A 25,720-nucleotide genomic window follows, 5' to 3' on the forward strand; every position below is an offset into this window, starting at 1 on the left:
AATCTGATGTTCTACTGTTGTGCGATATTTTTGAAAATTTTAGAAATATGAGTTTAGATACATATAAATTGGATCCTGCTCACTATTTCACTTCTCCAGGTCTTTCTTGGGATGCTATGTTGAAGTATACGGGTGTCAACTTGGAATTATTAACTGATATCGATATGGTGCATTTTCTCCAAAACGGTATACGTGGTGGTGTAAGCCAGTGTTCGGAGAGAAAGCATATTGCAAACAATCAGTTTCTTCCAAATTATAATCCCGAAGAACCTTCATCTTTCATAATGTATTTGGATGCAACAAATCTGTATGGTCATAGCATGTCTCAATCATTACCTTTTGGTGGGTTCACTTGGTTGACCGCCAGTGAAATATGTCAGTTGGATATCAATAGTATTCCAGATGATAGCCCCCAAGGATACATACTTGAAGTAGATGTGCATTATCCTGTCGAGTTACACGATCTACATTCGGATTTACCATTTTTGGTTGAAAGTATTATACCACCTGGTTCAAAGTCCAAAATACCCAAACTTATTCCTAATTTGAATGATAAAAAGAAATATATCGTTCATTATAGGAATTTGAAACAAGCGGTCCGTAATGGTTTGATGGTGATGAAAACTCATAGAATTCTCAGATTCAATCAGTCACCGTGGCTGAAAAAATATATCGATTTAAATACAAATTTGAGAAATAAGGCTACCAATAAGTTTGAGAAGGGTTACTTCAAATTGAATATAAATTCCATATTTGGCAAAACGATGGAAAATGTAAACAATAGAAGAGACATTCGAATTGTCACACATTGGGAATCCATAAGAAGAGGTATGGGTGCCAATGCTTTGATAGCTCGTCCCAATTTCAAAACATTATCCATATTTTCGGAAGACTTTGTCGTCATACATATGGATAAAGTTAAGGTTTGTTATAATAAACCATTGTATTTGGGGTTCAGTATATTGGATATGTCGAAAACAGTCATTTATGATTTTTTCTATGATGTCATCAAAAAACATTACGGACCACAAGCTTCTCTTCTCTATACCGATACGGATTCTTTGATACTGAAAATAATGACGGATAATTTTTATAATTTTATGATTGCAAATGTTGACAAATTTGACACTTCTAACTATAGGTTGGGTAATAAATTCAATGTGCCAGTTAGCAAATCGGTGATTGGAAATATGAAGGATGAACTTCCGAGTGATCCCATCATCAGTTTCCATGGCACCGGTGCGAAAGCATATCATGTACAAAGTGTGTCTGATGAAATAAAGAAAGCAAAAGGTATTAAAAAATCCGTTATAAAAAATCAAATTTCAATTGAAGATTACATTAGGATTGTTGAAACAGGCGGTATAATATTTAGAAAGATGAATGTATTCAGGAGTGATTTACATGATATTTACACGTTGATGTGCAATAAAGTCGCGCTATCACATAATGATGATAAGCGATTCATCATTCCTAATACCACCAAGACATTACCTTGGGGCCACAACGATATTGAATTCTATCAGACAAGTTCCGAACAAAATTTAAGAATTCTTTTGAATGTACTGAAAGATGAAAACAGTATAAGTGACAAGAAATTAAATTTACTCATTGCCTTATTGGAAGAGCAATCGAGTAATTGAATTTTTTCACTCATTACCTGGTTTGTTCAACAAATTGTAAAATTCATACTTGTCGAATATTTCAAACGAATTATCCTACCCCACTTCCACCCCCACTCCCATTCCCACCCGAAGTGGTAGGGAGCATACGGCTATAAAACATGAGGAGGAGGCCACAGTTCATCATTCGATTGCAGTCTTCCTTCGAAAGAAGCAGCCAACCTGAGATACCTGCCAGCCAACTTAGTTGAAAATTCCAAGCAGCTTGATGTAAGTACACACTTCCATACTATTTATATTATATTGTCTAATATTTTCATTTTCTCTTTCTAGAATCATGTCTTTTCTGAGGAATGCTCTGATGACCCCGATTACCACTCTCAGTGAGAGACAGTTGGAGGATGTAGAGCGGAGGAGGGTGGTTGTCCTACAGGACATCATGGTACAACCACCAGCTGCAACACCAGCTGCAGCTCCCATTCCACCACCGGGGATGACTTCCACCCAGGAAGTGGCGGCTCCCATTCCACCACCGGGGATGACTTCCACCCAGGAAGTGGCGGCTCCTGACTTGAAGTTCTTTTTCGAGGACTTCAAACCAACCCCCGAGGAGGAGGAGATTGACCCCCCACCAACTTTGTCGACATTCAGTGGACCAACTTCTTCGTCAGCACCCCAAATTGAAGATTTACTGAATGTCTACAACCCGGACCTGGACGAGTCTCTGGCGGATTTATCGCATCTTCAAAGCTTCTTATCGCCCATCGAACCATTATCCCCCATCGATTCAGGGGATGAGTTCGAGAAACCGGTGAAGAGGGCCAAGAAGATGAAGAAGTCCGCACCTGTGAAGAAGTCCGCACCTGTGAAGAAGTCCGCACCTGTGAAGGCATCCAAAGCCAAAGGTGGGAGGGGTGGTAAGTTGAGTGCTTTTCGCAAAAAGTGTGAAAAGAACTCACCTTACGGTGGTTGGCCTACAGCACCCCTTCCAGTGATGGAGGTGCAGAACTTGGTGGAAGTCGTCGCCCAGGTCCATCGGGATGCGTCACCCCCTCCAGTCACCCCCCAGGTCCATCGGAATGCGTCACCCCCTCCAGTCACCCCCCAGGTACGTGTTGAGCATTCCGAACAAGAGGTTGGCCCGGAAAATGTCCTTTCACAGACTGTGGTAGAGGGTAATAAACTCAAAGAGTCTATTACCTATGCACAGTCTGTGAAAAAGAGATATTTGAGGGAAAAGAAGGTTGTGGATGGTTCTGATTCCAGAAAAAGGGCCTTGATGGCGGATATTTCCACCATCGAGGCCCAGAAACTGGAATTAGAGAAGCGACTCTCTATGCTTAGGGCGAAACTTCAAGAAGAAGATTCGCAACAAGGAAAGAGTTTGGCTTACATCCAAAAATATGGACCTCTTGTTCAGGAATGGGATGCCATGTGCCAGGGGTTCCTTAATACCTAACCCCTTTTGTAAATATATTTTTGTTTAGTTTAAGTTAGATGTATGTTTAGAATAAAAAAATTGTAATTTTAGGAATATAATGAAAACTTGCATGTTAATTTTAAGGTTATGAATGTTATGAATGAAAAAATAAAATAAGGAATATTGGAGTGCATATCTATTTTGGTTGTTGCACACAAAATACTGCGTGGTTGGGGCAGTATTTATTCCTTCATTCTAGTCATTTTCTAGTCACATGTAGTATATAGAATAAAATTAGTTAAATAGAATAATTGTATAGAATTTCCATCATTTGAAAGTGTGTGAATTGTAAAATAGTTATTTTTTCTAGAGAATAAATAAAAGTGATTCTAGTAATGCTCTGAGTATAATTCCAAAACTTTTGACACTTCTCTCATCATTACTTCTCTCAACATTATTCAAACAAATTTCATTTATGTGAATGTGTAAAAATGAAATCATGAATCTAATGAATATTATATTGGATTTATTCCCCAATTCTCACATCAATACTTGAATAAATAACCTAGTGGGTCTTTATTTTTCACATATTCCCCCTCCCTTACTCTACCCCACTTTCTTCAAATCATATAAATAAGATTGTATTCTCAATATTCTTCAACTTGTTCGTTCATCATGAATCAAGCAACACCAATTATTCGGGAAGCTGATTCCACCAGTGAACCTCATTTTGCCCCACCAGAGAATTGGTCCTATGGTGACATTCAAGTTGCTGTAGTTGATTCAACATCTCCCGATGATGAATTCGATGGGTATTCAGATACAACAATAGAGCTGAATGAAGAACAAGATGTAACCTCAGACGAAGATGAATTTGAACATGATGAATTTGCCAGCCCAGAACTTGTGGATCAACTGTGGCTCGAAGATCATCAAATCGCTCCACCAAATATCATCGTGGTGGTTGATTCTCCCGAACCTGACATCATCATTATAGATGATGATGATGATGATCAGGTAGGTTAGGTTAGGTTTTCCTCGGAGTGCACATAGTACCTGGTTGGTGCACACGGAATGCTGCGTGGATGGGGCAGCATTCAACCTAACCACTCTATTTGGTAGTAGTGAAAAAAATAGGGCTATATCGGTACACCCTTGCGGTGAAACGTTAGTTGTTTCGCTATAAAATGAACTAATTAGAAAATGGAAACAGTTAATCATTATCTTTGAATATCTTTGGAACATTATTTCAATAATGTTGATAAAAATTCGTATCATAAAGAAATTTCAAGCAATGTATATTCGGATAAGTAACGAAGGGAAAGGTTGTATAGGCGATCGCGAAGCGATCGCTTCGCGATCGTGAAGCGATCGCTCAGCAGGCCGCTTCGCGGCCTGGGGCGCTCAACATCCACCACTTGCATCCGGGGCGCGTTTTTTGCGACCCCCACCTCCCCCCCACTCCGCCTCCCACTATACCCCCTCCTGTGCAAGAGTATAAATGTAGGAGTTCCTCAATGTAATCTTCAGTTGAGTAGCTATCGTCAGCATGTCAACATACCAGGAAGCCGATTCCACGACCGGACCCCAGGCGGAAGAACCTACAGCGCCACTCCCGGATCTTCAGTTGGAGGATTCCGATATGGAGAATCCAGATATGGAGGCCGATTCAACCACCACGCCTCATCACCCTTCCACATCTTCGGTCCAGGTACTGCATGTGACCAGTACCGAAGACCACTCCGAAGACTCTTGCAGCTCGGATGATGATGATGACGATCTCTGGGACGACGACGCATTTGCGGAGGAAATGGCGTTTTCTGAGGGTTCGGTGATGTGGCAGTACTTCCCCCGACCCGATGACAGCGACGACGACGACGACTTGTAATCCTTTCCTTTTTTTTCCCTATTTTTTTCCCTATTTCACCCATCCTTTATCCTTCCTCGGAGTACACATTTTGTTTGGTTGGTGTACACGAGACACTGCGTGGTTGGGGCAGTGTCTACCTCCCTCTCTCCTTTCCACCTTTGAAATAAATATTCTGAATTACAATACCAATTACTCTTATTGACTACTCTGAATAAACACCCCTCGAATTTGAAATATTGTCTTATGAAAATTATATTTCCAAATCTTGACATGAATTCTGCAATTGTTCAGATAAGAGAGAGCTAGTATGTTATCAAACAGATTCAAATCCACTCGGACGCTTAAACAATCATTTTTCAATGTGATTTATTTTACAAAGATAAGATATTCAGAGAACTTACATATTCTATAACACATTTGTGCATACCTCATATGTATATGGATGTACATTTTAGAGGTATATCCATATATTACAAACTACTCTTCGTATGATTATGTGACACTCAAAATATTCTATTTCTTTGACTGAGTGATCAATCTTATTATTAGATATCTACACTTTGTTTGTAGCTCTGAAAAGAGCTGTATTTTTGTTGACCCGAAAGTCCACGGTAACTGCTCCGCAGATGGGGTGTTGTTGCAATCTCATTATGAGATATCTACTCTTTGTTTAAATAATGTAGCCCTGAAAAGGGCTGTTTTTTTTTGTTGACCCGAAGGTCCACGGTTACATCTCCAGAGGTGGGGTGTTGTTACATATGATACAGACGGCTATTCTCCTAAAGTTGGTCAAAGGCCTATCACATGCTTTACACCATGTTTGCCCCATCTCCATGAAGCGGGCGGTGTAATGAATGTCGACGTGCTCATAATACCCTCCATTGTTATTCCGCACAGAATAAAAGCGGAAGCAACACCAACACAACTTCTCTATTTCACCGTCAATCGTTTTGATCCTGACATGGCTATCCGTTACACAATACAAATCTAACGGATCATCCAATGTCTCAGTGATATTCAACCACTCAACATTGCCAATAACTACTCCGCTGTCGTCAGTCTCGTGAGTCGAATCTGTTGCGATACCTTCATCTTCTTCTTCAACAAGACCTTCTTCATCATCATCAATGTCTAAATCCCCAACACCTTGCTCAATTGCCTCATCGTCTTCGATATTTAAGCCACCTTCTGCACCTTGCTCATTCACCTCATACTGCATATCTCCACCATCATTTTCTTCGTCAACACCCACTATCTGTCCAACGTCTTCAAACTCTTCCACCAGCTCATGGTTATTAATATCTCTCTGAGATAATAATGCTAACACAGCAGCTCTCTGGGCAGACATATTAATGTATTCTTGTGGTGATACTTGAATACTGACTGAAGTTTACAATCACTCACCGATTTTTATATGATTTTTGACAGTGGTGGTGGTAGCTCCCTCCACTCTACCCCACTCTTCACGGTACCTGTTTATAAGAGGGAAACATGGGAGCGTGAGAGTGTAGTTAAATTCATCGATTGAATATTTGTACATCTATCAGTGAATATGTCTTTCCCTAAAGAGTGGGATACAAAACCGACAATACGCGGCTTTCCAATCAAAATTGGCAAACATATAATGTGTTACAACTGCCATGGGTATTGGCCTGAAACATATATCAACCCATGTACCGGCCTGTGTCGTAGATGTGTTGTGGCAAGGAATCCAGACCCACTTCGGAAGAGGATAAATGGTTCAACTCTAGAAGTAAGTGACTACCGCCAGCAGTGCAGAGAATGTTCGAAAGAGATTATGTGTAATAATATGGGCATTTCAAGGAATATATGCATAAATTGTGTAGCGACTTGCGATACATTAGTCCAGCGATGTCTACAATGTGGTGAATATAGTGTGGATTGTTGGAACAATTTATGCAGTGCTTGTAGAAATGATTGGCAATTGTGTGAGAATGTCGGCCAATTTCACCCCAACAGAGATGTCCACTTTCGAGAGTGCTGGTGTCTAACCCATGAAGAGCGGATAGAGAGACGGAGGATTCATGGAAATCTTATGCTAACATACACATCTTGAAGTGATTTCAATATGTTGAATTTATGAAAAATAAAACCAATAGTTTACATATTACTTGCATCATTTCTAAGGTTATTATTCTATTTAGTTTTTAATAAATAAAACAATTTAAATACACTATTTTTTTATTTTTTATCTAATATTGAGTACAATCATGATAATGTCATTACACTAAAGAATTTTCATCGATCCATGAGTTGTGATCTTCAGAGAACCCCAGCCACTTTACATAGAGGCGATGTCCTTTTCTTTTTAAAACTCGCTCCACCAAATACGTATTGGGATCTTTCGTTTTATTCAACTCCAGCCCATAAAAACAGCCTTTGATTGGTTGCCCATTCACATCTTCTAATGCATAAGTTATAGGTTCTGTATTATTAACTTTCACAACTTTGAATATTTCAGCTGTAAAATTTGCTGTATAACCTTTATCGAATGCATTTTTATATTTGCTGATTCGAACACTATCCCCAATTTTAAACGTATTTTTTTTACGTTTCACATGTGGACTCTTAGATTCGGAATACATTGACAATTTAGTAGACTGTTTCACATCTGCAGGTTTCATACCAATCGTACGATGAACTTTGTTGTTATACTGACGAGTAATTCTAGGAAGAATGTTCAACCACTTGTAATGACCTTGAAGTGAAAACTCCTTATAAAGCCAACTCTTCAATGTTCTGATTACTCGTTCTGCAATTGCAGCTTTTTTTGTGCTGAATGTTGAGTAATGATTGATGCTGTGTTTCTTCATTAACGATGAGAATTTCGAATTATAGAACTCAGTACCATGATCAGATTGTAAATTTTTTGGAGTATATTTAGCATCTTTCAACACGCTTGCCATAGCTGCAGTAACTGAATCACCAGTTTTATTCTTCAACGGCCTTGACCATACAAACTTTGAATAACAGTTGATAACTATAAGGATGTACCTACATCCCTCATTTTCTTTAGAATATGGTTGCATTTCCATCAAATCCATCTGCCACAAGTCAGAAAAACCCTTTATTATTGTCTTCCGACGGGGGAAATTTCGACGCGCCGGCTTGTGTATTTCTTTCACAACCTGCCATTTTGCATTACTCATATTACTGCTCTAAGACTTCTTCAAGATGATAAAATTGAGGAATCACTTTTCTACTGTTCAGGTGCAAGTGTAACGATTGACTATTAAACTTCAATGACTCGCTCAGTAAAAGTATCAACCAACTTAGCTATTACGTCAGTTCGCTTTTCCACATTACTCAATTGATCAGCTAATGCAGAAGTGATGAGTGCATTTTTGTCAATGATTATTTGCACCTCATTATGTTTTGAATCAATATGTTTTCCGATGTTACGTAGCGTTGATGCAATGAATTCTTGGAAATACTTCAGAGTTGTCTCATTGACTTTTCTAATGTGATCGTCAACATATCCTTTAGTAACAGAATCTTTACTGTCTACAGGTTCACCAACATTTTGAAACCGCTTATTCTGAATATCATAATCACCATTTGGTGTGAGAATGAATCCAACACCAGATCTTCCAACTATTGGTTTACTAACACCACCTCTTCTACGACCAAATTTATCAATTGTGGTATGCATAGTTAGATCGTTTGTGATCGACTGAGCCAGTTTCACACATCATGTTCATGATATTGCGGTCAATAGACTAATCCTTCTTCACGTAATTCCTCAATTATGGCTAATATTTCATTATCATGTCCGGTATGTCCAGCCAGTCGTGAACTCCAAAGTAGTCGAAGGCGATCAATCAATTCTTCGAGTTCATTCCAATAAACATAATCTGTATGCTTATTTCTGATATATTTTTTCTGGGTGGGTATTTTGATCATGCCAGCACCTTCTCTACTAGGGTTTCCATTGGATAATAATGGTAGGATTATTTCTCTATATTTCTTCCAATTATTCGATAGAAGACCTTGTTTTCTCTCATTGTATTTATATGCAGCCTTTGTTAATTTGAGTATATCACCATATGTGGTCATATCGGAAGAGGGGATATTTCTCGATGGTACTTTCATGAATATCAAGTTATATAGTTTTGGAGTGCCCTGATAAGAGCCAATAGTTTTACCATTTTTCATAAACACAATTTTCTCATCGATAAATTCCACATCAGCTACTCCCATTTGTAAATTTCCCGTTTCAGTGTTCATGTGTACTCCAAAGACTGTATCGTAAGAGGGATTTCCTGATAGTAACTTTTTTATATGCTTTTGTACTTCATCACCATCATCGAATACATTAGGTGATTGTGAATCTAAAGTTGTCAATTGAGAGGTTTGAAGATCCTTCGAGGAAGCCCCTTCAAATTTCGGTTTCCACTCACTTTCAATTATAGTTTTGGCTGTTAATGGTGTAGCAGGCTTTGTTTTCTGCATCACTTGATTCATTTGAGATGCTCCTTCAGTATTGGCAGATATTACTTTCAAAGGTGTTATTATTGGCTCATAGATCCTCTCGAGTGCTGATTGATCACCTAGACGACTACTTTTGATATAATTGAATTTCTTCCGAACGGCATCCGTTGCATCAATTAACTTTCTTTTTAAACATATTTCATCATCATTTTTTCCCTCCATAATTCACTCCAAGAATTTGTATAATGAAGTGTTATCTCCACTATCTAGCACTCAAGTGATTCAATTCTTCAAGAACGTCAAGGATATATGAAAGCGTCGAATCCTTTTCGATAACGTCCATTTACCACTTCTCGATCCTTATCAATTACTAAAAATCCATATTTATCTTCCCAACATCTCGCACACATATCTTGAAATTGCTTATATGTTACATCTGGTGATACATGGTCGGAAAAAATATGATTGAGATTCATATCATCTTGTTTGAACATTACGATAAAATTTGCATTATCTCGTATCAATTGTTTCGGAACTCTTGAATATGTTTGGGCTAAATAGAAACAATCCACATTTTTATGACGACCCATACTGAAATATGATCGTATAACATCCTGTTTCTCGCACATAACATCATCAAAAATGAATATCGAATCAGGTTTGGCGTCTGAAGGCTCTACTATTTCACCTGCATTATTGGCAAAAGTGTAAAAACCCAACCCTTCGATTGGAGATAATACTTCACGTAAATACTCGTATTTAGGTTGATAAAGAGACTTTGAATAAAGATAAACATTTGCGAATCGTAATCCTAGAGGATGCGTTAGCAAAGAAATCATAACATTTGTCTTGCCACAGTTAGAAGGTCCAATAATCAGGCCGCGAATAGAAAGTGGAAGTAAAGATCCGTGACGTTGTTTGACACCGCTTCCCGATCCACCACCCACTTTTTCATCGAAATTATCGATGGAAAATTGCTGCTTCTGCTTCAATATGCGCATTGTATGACAGTTGGAGACTATATAAGCAGGGTTCCACATCGATTCCTTTATTTAAATAGGGGTTATGAGTCGATGCAGATCTACTGAATTGCATTCAAATAAAACTGGTAGAGGATTGATCAATTCCCTCATCAATAATCTACCATTTGAATTACACTTACCTGGCTATCAGTATTGCGGTCCGGGCACCAAATTGCAGAAAAGATTGTTGAGAGGTGATTCGGGTGTCAATCAGCTGGATTTTGCATGCAAAAAACACGATATTGCATATTCACAGAACCCTGATAATCTTGCAGCTAGACACATAGCGGATAAGGAGCTTGCAGAAAGTGCTTGGAATCGTGTCAAAGCAAAAGACGCTACTATTGGAGAAAAAGGAGCTGCTTGGCTAGTTACGAATATAATGAAAGGGAAACGCCGATTTGGTATGGGTTGTGACTCATCTCCCAAGCAGTCACACATTCCGAAGAAAAAGCGTTCTATTAAGAAAAAAAAAGTTAAAAAAATATTGAAAGCTTCTAAGGTGATAGCTTTTGGTTCTGGGATCGTTCAGAAAGTGCGTGATGTTCTACACAAAGCGGGTGGAAGTGAATTTGTTGTCAAAAATTCTAAAAGAGCAGCTGAAATTGCACTCAAAGCAGCACGCAAATATATGAGGGCTGCAGGTGGGAAAAAGAAAATTCGCACACCGCGAATCATACCGATTCCTAAAATTGGTGGAATACTACCACTCATTCCAATTTTTGCTGGTTTATCAGCACTAGGTAGTTTAGCCGGTGCTACTGCTGGTATAACGAAAGCAGTTCAAGCAGCAAAAGCGAGTAGGGAGCAGTTGAGTGAGACAAATCGCCATAATAAACACATGGAGGCAATTGCTATAGGTAAACAAGGAAGTGGTATCTACTTGAAGCCTTACCGCAAAGGATTAGGAGTCTATTTGAAACCTCAAAATTCAAAAAACTCATAAAGTTGCTACCTAAAAAAGCTCTCTCCAATATCGACCTCAACTATTACGCTAAGAAAATGACGATTCCATATTTTCGGGGGGTATATATGCGTGACGATTTACCAAAATCAGGACCACTCCGATATGAATCTGCCATAGTAAATTTGGATAGTCGACATGGTCAAGGGACACATTGGGTAGCATATAGAAAAAGGGGAACTTCGATAAAATATTTTGATAGTTTTGGAGATTTACCCCCTCCCAAAGAACTGATTCACTATTTTTATATGGGTTCGAATCCTATCAATACTATCACATATAACTATAAGCGTGAACAACGATTCAACACAGTATGGTGTGGCCATTTGTGTTTGAAGTTTCTTCAGAACAAGACATGGAGTTAACACCAGTACAGGATAGGGAGAGTATCAAGAGGATGAGTCATTCATTGATCGCATATTCCAGAGTACGCACTTTACAAAAAATGAGTAAAGAACAACTCGCTGATATGCCGAAAGAGGTGTTGATTGGGTGTGCATCACATGAAATTGCATCTGTATGGGATAAGTTACCACAAAACCTACAAAATGATATTGATGTCTTGAAGTATCAGTACTGTCAAGAGCATTACAATGATTCCAGCGGTAGCAGTAGTAATTCCGATATGAATGATGGTCCACCTACAAGAAAAATTTTTTGTTGTTATTGTAAAGTGAATGATGTGAATGTAGTCACACATAATGATATGGATAGACCACCGAAAAAGCGACGATTGGTCCACAATTTCTGCTGTCAGCAATAAAAAGACATGAATCATCGAAAATTCGTCAGTCATGTCACGCACGTTTTCATTGTCGGGATTCTCTAGCGAGTTGAGTGCCAACTTCTACCCACCCATCGAATTGGATACCAATAGTAATTATGGTCTGGGATTACATGGTTTCTACTCCTACAATTCCATATTCAATGTAGATGCTAAGAATAATGTTATCGGCTATTCGAAGACAATTATCTCACCCCCCACTATTATAAAAATTCCACCTGGGGCATATGAAATTGATGAAATTAATAAGGTGATTCAAAGATTCATGAAATCCAAAGAAGTGCAACTAGAAAATGGAATTGAAGAAAATATCGACGAAGTATTTCTCCTACGTGCAAACAACAACACTCTGAAATGTGAAATGCGATCGAAATATTACATTCATCTCAAACATGAAAACAGCATTGCTGAACTTCTAGGGTTCGATGACAATGTTTTCAATTGTGGTGAAATACATGAATCAACATTGCCCGTGAATATCAATAAGGTGAGGATTATTCGTGTGGATTGTAATGTCACAGCTGGAGCATATTCGAATGGCGATGAAATCCATAGCATCTTTGAATTTGATATTGATGTAGAGCCCGGTTACAAACTCACCAAGGAGCCACAAAATATTATTTATATGCCAATCCGACCTGGTGGTCGTCAGTACCTCGACAATATCACTCTTCGCATATTGGATGATAATGGTAATCTGATCAATTTCAATGGTGAAAAAATAATAGTCAAATTGGAATTGATAAAGCTATAATAATCATCATTTCTCATATATTTATTCACAACATCGACAACAGTCATTAGTAACAATCATCGTTCCTCATACGTTGATTCAGAACATCGATGACTGTCATTAGTGTATCATAAAGAAAATGAGTAAAGGAAGCATCGATAAGTTTGGTCGCAGAAGTAAGGCAGTTTCAAATACTGTTTTGCGTGGGCAGCCTGGAGTTGGTTTCAAATTAACAACCGATGGAAACTTTGATATGGAAAATAAACGTTTGAAAAATATAGCAGAGCCTGAAGAGAGTACGGATTGTGTTAATCGAGGATATGTCGGTTTTTACATCTCAAAGATGAGAGGAGAATTAGATACTGATATTGACAAAATTAATTTGAAATTAGATGGAGTAGAAAAATATTCCGTATCAGTGAGGAAAGATCTCATTACGCTTGGACTGAAATTAGTAGAATTTGTAAAAAAGTATGAGCATATGGATAAGGATATCAAATCGCTGCAATCTGATTTGAAAAAACAACCCTCGATAAGCATTCAAACGATCGAGCAAAAACGATGGTGAGCGATGATCATCTGTGAAAAAAGTCAATATAAAGCTGAAGTTGATCAAATTGTTACTCAGTATTTGTTACTTCCTAACGCTGAGCAGGTGATATTCATTGATGGAACTATAAATTCTGCGATTATCGTTTCTAAAAATGGGGTTGTGCTTCAATAGTCAGCGATTGCCGCAGCGGCAGCAGTTGAGTCAGCATAATGTATTTGGTGGAGGCTATGATCATGTGCATTTAAAGAAGCGAAAATCCAGCAGTCGATTCATTCCACGTATATCTGCCAAACGGTCAAGATATAGAATAAGTGCTAGTAGCCTGAACTTTCTCAAATCTATTGGCTTGAAGGTGCGATATAAAAAATAGTAATAACATGGCGACAATCACCACAAGTGATAAATTGGAAGTGTTCGAGGAGCCCATGTTCGACCATTCCCTCATCAGCCTTCATGAGCATACATATAAGCCGTATGGTTCACCATATTACAAAAATTCAGATGAAATACGAATTCCAATCAATTATCAAGATCTCATACTCGATATTGCAGATAGTTACATTTATATCGAGGGGAAGTTCACACCATCTGATGCCACAAAGCGGTGCTACCTATCCAATAATGCTCTCGCCTTTCTCTTCGACGAAATTCGCTATGAAATGGGTGGTGAGCAAGTGGTTGTTGTTCGAAAACCCGGCATAACTACCACAATGAAAACGATGATATCATTCGGAAAAACGCATGCAAATTCGCTACTACCGATAGGATGGGGACTCGATGTGAATAAACAAGATATATTCGATCCCGTTAGCAATGTATTTAGTGGTAAATTACCCTTGAAGTATCTCATGGGTTTTGCTGAAGATTACAATAAGGGGATAATGAATGTGAAGCAGGAGCTCATTTTGATTATAGCTCGCTCATTCAAAAATTCATTCATTGGGGAAGTCGATGCAGATTTGGAAATCAATAAAATAGAATGGAGAATCAGGCACATTGTGCCGGAAGATCGACAGAAACTGAAACTATTGAATCGCATAAATAAAAATGGTAATAATGCTAAAGTGAAGGTGGCTTATCGTATGTGGGACCTTTATGAATTACCCACACTTCGTGATACATCCTCGGATATATGGGCGGTGAAGACAACCAGCAGCCTCGAAAGACCACGATATATCATCATCGGCTTTCAAAACACCGACCAATCCGAAAATATGTCAAAAGATGTAACGAAATTCACACATGTGAATATTAATAATATTCGACTATCTCTGAACTCTGAAGTATACCCATATGAGCGTTGGAATCTGGATTTCGACAAGAAGTTAGACTCATCAGCTTACTATGCATATGAAAACTTCCAACGTAGCTACTATTATAAAACTATGAGTGAACCGATGATGGATATTGGTAGCTTTCGCAACAACCCACTATTCATTATCGACTGCTCCCATCAACCCGAAGCTATGAAGTCATCCACTGTCGACATCAAAATAGAATTCGAAACACGCAAGGTGAAGTTTCCAGCAAACACCAAAGTATATGCACTCATCCTCCACGATGCTGTTCTATCATATAATGCTCTTAATGGCTCTGTTCAAACTGGATTGTAATAAGATTGACATGTAATATGCTATGAAATATTCGATATTGATGAATAATAAAACACTCAATAATTATGTTATATCTTTTATTCACCAAACAATTAGATACAAACAAATATGGATTGAAACATTATTTTATTCACAAACATATACAACAGATTTCAAATATTTACAACACCATCATTTATCGCTTCTTCCAGTTGCGGGTTGGGACTCTGTGGTTCCAATTGATATTTCTCTATGATATTTTGCGGTAGGTAGGTGCATATGTCTTGAAGAAAATGTTTCAAGTCTGCTTCAATTATTAACTCACAGAACTCATCCAAATTTCTACTCCCATATGAATATTTATGACACAATGCCACACCGAGTTCATACTTCTCACTAAGCTCCAAAAGTTTTCGCACCTCTTCAGCATCGTAACATACACTCAAATCATAATTTGATGAATGTAGAGCATCAAAACTCAGATCAGCCATCTCCCAAGCCATTTTTCTTATGGCGGAATCCAAATCCACTGCTTCCGGCCACTCTTGGGCTGAATATTGCATCCACATATTTATAGAATGGTGAGTTCTGGAAATTCATAAATGGCATTCATTAGTTTGCAAATAATATAAAAAAAAATACTCACTTGAAATCTGACTATGTCTATGAAGTGACCAAGTTGATACATATTTTATATTAATCTACCATATTTTCACTATTTACAAAAAAAAATCATAATTTCAAAATGTTCAATCTAAAACATTGAATTTCATCAATGATCGGGTTTTAGCACCAGGATAATCCTGCGAACTTTGACCCATATAAGTAAGTGTGAATTTGGCTTTGGATGAATTCACTTCACGAATGAAGTCTTCTGGTAATTGCTCTGTGACACGTTTTGGAAGCCATGCTTTAAAAGGAGTATCACTTTCCTCATCCAATAAAACTACTTGAATTGATTTACCATATCGTGTGGAATACATTGACATTTTTTCAATTTTATATTCTTTATCAATAACCAGAGCGTTTATAGGTTTCTGCTCTAAAGCTTCACCTTGTTGAATTATAGAAAAATTAATTTTTTCAATGTCAAATTTCAAATTATCCATATTCATAAATATAGTGAAATTACGGTTAATTAAAATAAAATATATATTCACCTCACTGACGAAAACGCCCTCTCGGATGGGTTGATACTCGTTGTCTTCACTTTGGAATTCGACAAGTACTTCTGTTTACCTATTTGGGTATTTTAGAGTGTCTAAACTGAATGTGGAAGCATGATATTCTGAACTTATATAGGAATTACCAACAAGGGAGGGGGCAACGCCGAACCCCACTGTTCAAGGTTATATTCTGTGCACGTCACGATTTCATTCAAGGTCAACATGCAATGCCACAGAGCAAGCTCAAGGTAGTCGAAGTGTCGAACGTCAAGGTCAAACCCCACACTCAAGGTAAAACACCGCATTCAATCTCATACTATGTGTACGACGTTCAAGGTTAGGTGACGTCATACGATATTCTGAACTTATATAGGAATTACCAACAAGGGAGGGGACAACGCCGAACGCCCACTGTTCAAGGTTATATTCTGTACACGTCACGATTTCATTCAAGGTCAACATTCAATGCCATGGAGCAAGCTCAAGGTAGTCGAAGTGTCGAACGTCAAGGTCAAACCCCACACTCAAGGTCAAACACCGCATTCAATCTCATACTATGTGTACGACGTTCAAGGTTAGGTGACGTCATTCAAGGTCGTGTGACGTCTCAAGGTCAAAAGGGGTGGGGGGAGGCGTTCAGTCGGCATTAGCACCCTACTGACGAAATAGATGAAATGCCTCTTGCGGAACAAGTAAATTTATATTTTCAGCTCGACGGCTGTTCCGTGCACAATTCGAGGATTGTTAAAGAGTGGCTAAATAACCAGTTTCCAAATCATTGGATAGGACGAGGTAGTGACTTAATTGAATGGCCACCTAGATCGCCTGATCTAACAATATTAGACTTTTTTCTGTGGGGTATTCTGACACAAAAAGTATACAGAATAAGACCAACGAATCGAGCTGAACTCATGCAAAGGATACGACAAGCTTGTGCCGAAATTACAGTTCAACAAATAAGAAATAGTGTAAACAATATTCGGAAGAGATACGATAAATGTATTGAACTTAATGAAGGTTTGGTAGAAGCCACAAAAATTTGAATGTTTAGTTTTAAATCAATGTTTATTTTAGTATCAGTTTTTTCTTAATGGCAATTAATTGTTGAATAAATACTTTGGAACTTGTTTGTATACATTTTGTTTTCATCAGCTATAGAAGAAGGTAGAGTAAGTTCAGAATCTCATAAAATGTGATTTTCCAGGTGCGCTGTTACAAAAGTACTATTAGTTATTATTGGGAAACTTCCAAAAAGCTTACAAGTATGACCATTAATACTTCAAGATTCTATCAAGATTTGGTAAAAGCGCAATTGGGAGATCGTAACCTACACACAAATGAATGATTTTAAGGGAATATTATCCACAAATCCAGTGGCGTAGTCAGATTTTTATTACAAAACGCTTGCACCACAAATCTCTCACATTACCATATTTTCAGGAGGTATAACTGTAGAACGCATTGAGCTGTTGACTTCGGATTTTCACTGTACAAATTCACTGGTGTTCTACTTGGTGATGACAGTGTTGTCAGATCTCAAATATGTCTATAATCTGAATAAAAATTACAAACAAATACTTTGTTTCCAAAATTGAAGTTGTTGTAACTTCGTTGTTAACAAATATTTTTTAATGAAAATTTGACAGTTTTGATTTATAACGACTACGAATCCAGTGGTGTAGTCAAATTTGAAAACAAAAATTGCCTAATAAACTTTTGCCGTTTTTGACAAACAAAAAAAACCATAGAGTGCCTTGGAAATGAAACTGAAATTGTGAAAGTTAGTGTCAAGATACAGTTTTTCATGCTCAATATTTCAATAAAAAAAATTGAGATTGATTGAAAAATGCACATTCTACAGTGGTGGTTCAATTTTAAATGGGTCACACTGTAGATAGGTCATTTATACAAATTATATAATGGAGACGCTATTCATAAATATAAAAATAAAATTCACACACTATACTCATAAATATAAAATTACAAAATATACACACTATATCAATTTTTACACAGATACGCATATATGTATATACTTATACACGAATGTTCAACAAGTTTTAAGCAAATCCAGAAATTTATCAATTGCATATATAGGATTATTGGTCAAGAAAGTTTCCACACTTTTTTTCAATTTGTTGATAGAGCTGTCTCTTATAGTCCTGGGCAGTAAGTTATAGTAGGAAATTCCAGTCCATTCTGGTGACCGCTTGTAAGATAGATTTCAAAAACTTCTTAACTGTATGTTATTGTGATTTCTTGTCGAATAACTGTGAATATCCGAGTTTTTCTCAATGTTTTTAATGTTGTTATGAACGTATACTAATATTTTCAATAAATAAATTCCAAGTACAGTAAGTATTTTATTTTCTTTAGAGGCTGATCTACACGATTCTCGATATTCTAGATTGAAAATCAGTCGTATAATTATTTTTTGATTAATGAATACACGACTACATTCCGTTGCATGTCTCCATGTGATAATGTTATAACTAATTGCTAAATGAGCGAGAGCATAGTAAACATTGATTAGCGATGCTTTGCTTAAGGTATATTTCAACCTGTAAATAGCAAAAAATGCTTGGTTCAATTTCTTGCACACATTGTTGATTTGTTCAGACCAATTGAATTTTTCATCAATCATAGTTCCAAGAAATTTATAGTTCACGCTTATAGGTACCTTAAAATATTCTATTTCGACAGGAATTTCTTCACTGGCTACCTGTTTCAATGAAAATTGCATGTATTTTGTTTTCTCTAAATTAATAATCAATTGATTGATATTACACCAAAGTACAAAATCTTTAATGATATTTTCTGTTTTTATGCAAACTTCTTGGAAAGTATCTCCTGTAACTACTATTGAATCATCTGCATACGTGAACAACCTACCTCCTTCGATGAAGTTAGGCAAGTCATTCATATATCATATCATATCAAGCAGTGACGAGAGAGAAGGTGAATTATTATGATGCAAAAGCCACGAATTGGTTTTCCACACCGGACGATTTCTCCGTATTTCTTCTCGCAATCGGCGTATAACTTCAAAAAATACTCCTTATTGATTGTGTGAGCATGTGGCAAGAACTTCTGCTGCACTATGCCAAGGCAATCGAAGAAAACAGTGAGGAAAATCTTGACATTTGCGAGCGTCGTCTTCCACATCTTCTAGACCTTCTGTGAAAAGCTTGAAACACTTGTAAACATTTTCTGGCTCTGAGTACAGTCACCGTATATCACTGTCAACATTGCGAATGTTTTTGAGCACTCGATTCCATCTTTCACACAAAATTTGATGCAACTTCTTTTTTTTACACTCTTTGTATTAGCTTCACCTGTATGTATGTATGTATGTATGTACGGATGTTTGTTTGTGTGTATGTTTGTTTGTAACTCTCAGCTCTGTATATGTATTGACAGAATTATCGGCATTATTGCTTGATCTATTCGCAGGCAGATGGCGCTGTACGTAACTATAAATTATTGCTTGAACTGTTTGCGGTCAGATAGCGCTGTATGTAACCTCCTTGATAGGTTGTTCAAAAGAAAATCAAAGTAAAAAACATATTTTAAGAATTATAAGTGTTGGCGAAATTCTGTACTACAGGTGGAATATTATTGTTTTAAGCTTATTTAAAAAAAATATTTTCAACTTTTTAGTTCAATGTTCTTTGAAAGCGTGTTTTTTAGTTTCTATAAACTATATTTTTGTTAGCAGAAAATCGCCGAAAAAGCAAATAACTTTTATTTTTTATGACTCTTACCAACAAAGATTAACATGATTATTAGCTAAAGCTTTAAATATATGTTTTAGGCGAGTGTATAAGAATAAAAAAATTCAAAAAATCGCCAATCGAATGTACGTGTCCCTTATTTTCCGAACAGCTCGCGTATGTCAGACATTTCAATGTACTTTGTATACAATTTTCTTTTATTCACCGTCACACTCTTGCACCCTTGTCGGCCGGTGATGAGTCATGAAATATTTGGGACGAACGAACGTTGCCGATTTACGTCGGAAAGTCTCTTCCAGACTGGGTCTGGATCCTCTGGATAGAGGGGACCATTCCGGGATGCATCAAAAGCGGGCGTGTCTAGTACTGCAACGGCGTGTTATCGGAATATGTCTACGTCTCGGAGATCCGTGTGATGTTGTGGTGTCAGTGAGTCTGTTTTCAGATGAAAAGCTAATCGGTTCATTTGTCACTTGCTTATATTCTTTCTTAATGAAAATTTTCCGGTGACTTTCAATTATTTTCTCGCTCAAAATGTGTTTTGACTTTTATTTTACTTGTTTTTATTATGCCTGTAATATTTGGTAAATACGTAGAATGGGTTTGTGAATAATTTCATTTAGTGAGTCTGAGGGAAAAATGTTTGTTTCTTTCATCAATTGCTGAAAATCTTCCTTGAAGAATTTTGTTTGGTGACTTCCAATTGTTTTTATGTTCAAAATATGTTTTGACTTTCATTTCGCATGTTTTCATTATGCGTGTACCTAATATTTGTTAGATACGTAGAATGGGTTTGTGAATAATTGTGTGACAATTTGCGTTAACGTAAATTGTGTTTTGATTCAGTGAGTCTGTTTTTGAATGAAAATATATTCGTTTCCTTTATTGATTGCTAATAATCTTTCTTGAAGAAATTTTCCTTGTCGAGTTTCAGTTTTTTCCATGTCATAATATGCTTTGACTTTCATTTCACTTGTTTTTATTATGCGTGTAATATTTGTTAAATACGCGACTTTCAAATTTATTCTTGCTTATAATGTGTTTTGTCTTTCGTATTTTCACTTTTTCAGGTAAAATTGGTTAAAAATATGTTTGATATTAATTTGAGCAGTATTTGAAGGGTAATTATTAACTATTTCACGAGTTATTCCATTTTTTTATCCGTCTAATATTCGTTGAATCAATACAATATATTTGTTAAAAATTGTGTGATAATTTACTGTGATTATGTTTTCAGTGAGTCTGTTTTCGAATGAAAAGTTATCCGTTTTTTATCGAAACTGCTTATAATGTTCTTTCGAAAATTTTTTCTTGTTGACTTTCAATTATTTTCTTACTCAAAATATATTTTGTTTTTGATATAATGGGACAATGGGTTTGTGAATAATTGTGTGGTGATTTGTGTTAACAGAGATGACGTTTTCAGTGAGTGTGCATATAAAGCTGAGTCATCAGTGTATTTCATCGCTTGCTTATAATCTTTTTTAGGATATTTTCATTGGTGGATTCCAATTAGTTTTTTGTTCAAAATATCTTCTGTTTTTTGGATTTTTCCTTCAAGAGTTCACATCTTGAAAATGTATCCAGTATGATTGCATAAAAATGTGTTTTAATGAAAAAAAATACATAATACAACATATTTTGCAAAAATATACATCCGAGCAATACTCAATTCCATTATCATCTAATAATGAATATATCAAGAATGTTATGTGATGAAAACGAGTTTGTGATATGCGTATTTTATTATATTCAATCAATATATAATTGAAACTAATCGTTCAGAATCATCCTACTCAAAATAAAATGAATGGGATGAATTGAAGTTAAATTTTTCTGAAATGCACAATATTTTCACCTTCTTTGAAGAAAGAAGGCATTGCTAATTTTCCAATAGTTTTCTGAAGCTGAATATCCATATTATGCATATCCAACATATTTTAGGTTTTTTAAACGTTTAGAAATATGTTGGAAATTCAGATTACAATACGCTGTCTGTTCAAAAAATGAAGTGAATTTTCATTTTTCTCAAAAAATATTTTTCAAAGTAGTCTTCTTCAGATATACTACACTTGTGTCAGCGTTTTTTCCAATCCGAAGCAGTTCTGATATGCACTTTTTTGTATGTCCTTGAGCTTCCTCAGTAATTCGGTTTTTATCTTCGCAATCGTTGCGAAACGCCGCATTTACAAGGATCTATTCAATCTTGGGAACAGGAAAAATTCACATAGGGGAAAATCTGGTGAATACGGTGGCTGAGGCATGATTGCGGTGTTGTGTTTGGCCGAAAAATTATGAACAAGCAATGACATTTGAGCAGGTGCAAATGCCATGCATTGTTTTTCCACAATGCCGCGCGGTTTTTTCCAATTTCTTTTCGCAAGCGGTGCATTACTTCAAAATAATACTCTTTATTGACCGATAGACCATTTGATAAGAACTCCTGATGCACAAGGCCACGGTTTAGTCCAGTCATTATAGTAAGTTCACCTCGGAATTCGAGATACCCAGCTGTAAGTCTGTAAATACTTGTATATTGACACCCTAAAAGTTGTCTCAAAACCTACATATGGTAGGGTGTAAGCAACTATTAAATTTCAAGGTCAAAGGTCACAAAAATCGGTTTTTTGCGCTTTTTTTGGAAATATCTCGTTTCCTATGGGTTTGTTGCTATTTGTATTCATTATCAATATTGTAGAATACAAAATTCTCTACAAATTTTGTTAAAAAAAAAATTTTATATGGTGAACCGTTTTCGAGATAGAGGGCGGAGAGCACGCGGTCACAGCATCACTTCAGGTCAACCGGTGCCACCGGTCGAAAACGCGCCATATATAGTTGATGAACTATCGATAAATCAATGATTATAAATATTTGTCAATTTTTATCAACTATTATATTATATTTTATAATTTTTTTCCTAACTTATCCACTTTTAATTCAGTATTAATTTATTTAACAACACTTACCTGCCCATGATATTGCAGAATTGTTAATGAAAATATAGGAATTATAATTGAATTTGAACCTAATCAATAACTTCTTACTTGATGAAAAAAAAAACAAATAAATTATGAATTGATCATTTTATGGAAAAATATCATTCAATACATTTATTTTTATCAAAAGTAAAAAATGGAATAATGGGTACAAAAACTACAATTTATAATGTCAAACATCTTCTTCCTCTTCATCGTCGTCTTCTGGCTGCTGGTAAATTTCAAACTGATCTTCATTATCGCCTTCAACGACATTTGTCTCAAGTTCTTCCATGATTTCGGGTTCAAAGGTTCCATCTTCGTTAATGTCGCTCTGATATGGTAGAGCATTGAGACAAGCTTGCCCATTACATTGGCCACAAGCTAAAGAGCATTGCAAGCCCGCTTTCCTGCATCCGCATCGCGAACCACAACCACTCTTGCAGTTGCAGAAAATTGTATTTAGCAAATCTTCTGGAGCAGGTGGTAAAATTGTCATGATAGGCTCCAGAAAATCGTTTCGCATTGCCCAACCCCATACCTGGGGTTCCAAATCATGCCCTAACCAAGTTTGAACTTGATAATACACACGTTTGAAATTTGGATGAGCAGCTGTACTTGTTGGTGGAATATTTGAAAGCTGCACAGGTCTATTAAGTTTTGTAGACTTGACGTAATGCATATAACGAAGATGATCGAGACTTTTCACAGATTTCGGAGCATTATAGACTGCCATTGAGGTTTGAGTTCCACTCTCTAATAATCTCTGGGCCGAACAATTTTCTTCCCCAAACGCTGCAGCTAGTCCATCCAAATTTGTCAGTTTCTGGAAAACTTAAAAAAAGTCACTTAATGCGTTCAGAAATATGTGTTTTGGAATGAGGATAATTATCAAATCTTTCAGTCGAGTATATCTCCGTTTTTACATTTTCTTTCCCAACTTTTTTGAAAAACATTTCTTGTTCGTAAGACAGTGTACGCCCAATCAAAATGACAAGTAAATCAATATCTTGTCCTATTATAACTGCAGTTTTTTCAGACTTTGATTCTTCAATTGCAGTTTCAACAATAAGAACATCCGCATCATCTCTGGCTTGTTTAGTAGTAATATTTGCATCTTCTAATTGCTTGTAAGCAAATCCGGTTAGCCGTGGACGTCGTTTAATGATTTCTGAGCCATAATTCTTACGAAGTTTTTGCTGGTTTCCCCTCGCTGTGTGTGTTTCTTGTGCTCGGTAATGGAAACTTCCAGTCGCCTGTTAGTTTTCCCGATATAGGATTTTCCTCACTCGCAGGGTATTCGGTAAATGCAGTTCTTGGAAATGCAGTCCACGTTCGGTAACCTGGTTTTCGTTAGGTTGCTACGGTAGTGTTTCCGGATCTGAAGCAGGTTCTGACTTTGTACTTGAACTTAATTCTTTTTATCCTTTCCTCTGATGTAGGAAAGTGCAAGCACTGGTTGTGACGGCTTATCTTCCTTGCGAGCATTTTGCTGTTTTTCAGCCAGAGTCTGTTCCAACATCGCTTTGGAGTAGCCATACCGTTGAAGATCATTTTTGATGCTGTCTAGTTTCTTCTCGATATCTTAGTGTTACAGAGCCCGAAGACATGGTCTAGTAGAGTCTTGATGATTCCTCTCTTAGTCGATTGATGGTGGTTGAATTCGTGGTTCAGATACTGACCCGTGTGACTGGGTTTTTGGTATACAGATGTTCCCCATTTAGTGTCAGTCCTCTTCACCGACACGTTCAAGAATGGAAATTCGTTGTGGACTTCCTTCTCCATTGTGAGAGTAATGGGAGGACTTACGTTGTTGGTGTCTAGTTCTGCATTTCCATGGTTCCACGTATCTCAACCAGACTCGGGGTTTCTTGCGGGCTTCTTCAATGGCTAGACATTCAAACTACTCCATATATATGTTGGCTCCCTATATATTTTGTCTATAACCGTTAAAAGTGGCGATCCCATTCGCAGTTCCTCATCTTGTGTCAACAATTCGTCCTTCAGTTGACAATAACAGTTTCTTACACAGTATCCTAGTAATTATAGGCACTTCTATAGATAATTCCGTTCTACCTTCCAGGTCCTCGTCTTCGGATTTGCCGACATCCTCAGCATCTTTTCTGATAGTGATTCGAGCATTCTCCGTACCAATTTTCTGGACTTTCTCAACATTGTCATAGTTTGTTGATGTGCCAGGACGTCTTCTCGACCTTTTATGAAAATTTTCTACCACTTGTAAACATTTTTCTGTCTCAGAGCACAATTGCCGTATGCCTCTGTCAACATTTCGAGTGTTTTTGAGCACCTAATTTTACTTCTTATACGAAATTCTATGCAGATTTTTCTTTTCATTTTTCTCTTTAGCAGAAAATCGCCGAATACGCAAAACACTTCTAACTTTTTAGCCTCTCACCAACAGAATAAACATGCTAAACAGCTGAAACTGTTGACTAATATTCGAAACGAGTGAACCAACATGAAAAAATATAAAAGTAGCTGATCGAATGTATCTAGTCTGCGAAATTCGAACACTCTCCTTATTTTTTGAACAGTCCGTGTATTTCTAGTTTCAAAACTTCTCATAATGACAATGTATGTCTCTTCCTACATTTCTCATTATGTTCACTTCTTTGATTGACGACTTGTTTATTTTGTGGAAATTTATGTTCACTGAGGATACACTACTACAAAAACACAGTTTTGTCTATTTTCCACGCTATTTCTTTATTGTTGACTAGTTTCGGCTATTACACCATTTTTTGAAAATAGTGTAATCCTCAGTGAGTCATTATATTCAGAATATAGAAACATTTCCAGTTCAACATTG

At 36.8% G+C, this 25,720-nt stretch overlaps 1 protein-coding gene across 20 annotated transcripts in view; it reads left to right on the forward strand.

The window, feature by feature from the left end:
* The window catches only part of by (focal adhesion protein tensin), a 687,936-nt gene that overhangs the window by 411,893 nt on the left and 250,323 nt on the right, over positions 1–25,720 (forward strand). The window lies entirely within an intron of this gene.

The sequence above is a fragment of the Leptinotarsa decemlineata genome, unplaced genomic scaffold (genome assembly GCF_025532065.1).
Source record: "Leptinotarsa decemlineata unplaced genomic scaffold, Ldec_3_MD MMD2_tig00001973_RagTag_RagTag, whole genome shotgun sequence".
NCBI classification, from domain to species: Eukaryota; Metazoa; Arthropoda; class Insecta; order Coleoptera; family Chrysomelidae; genus Leptinotarsa; species Leptinotarsa decemlineata.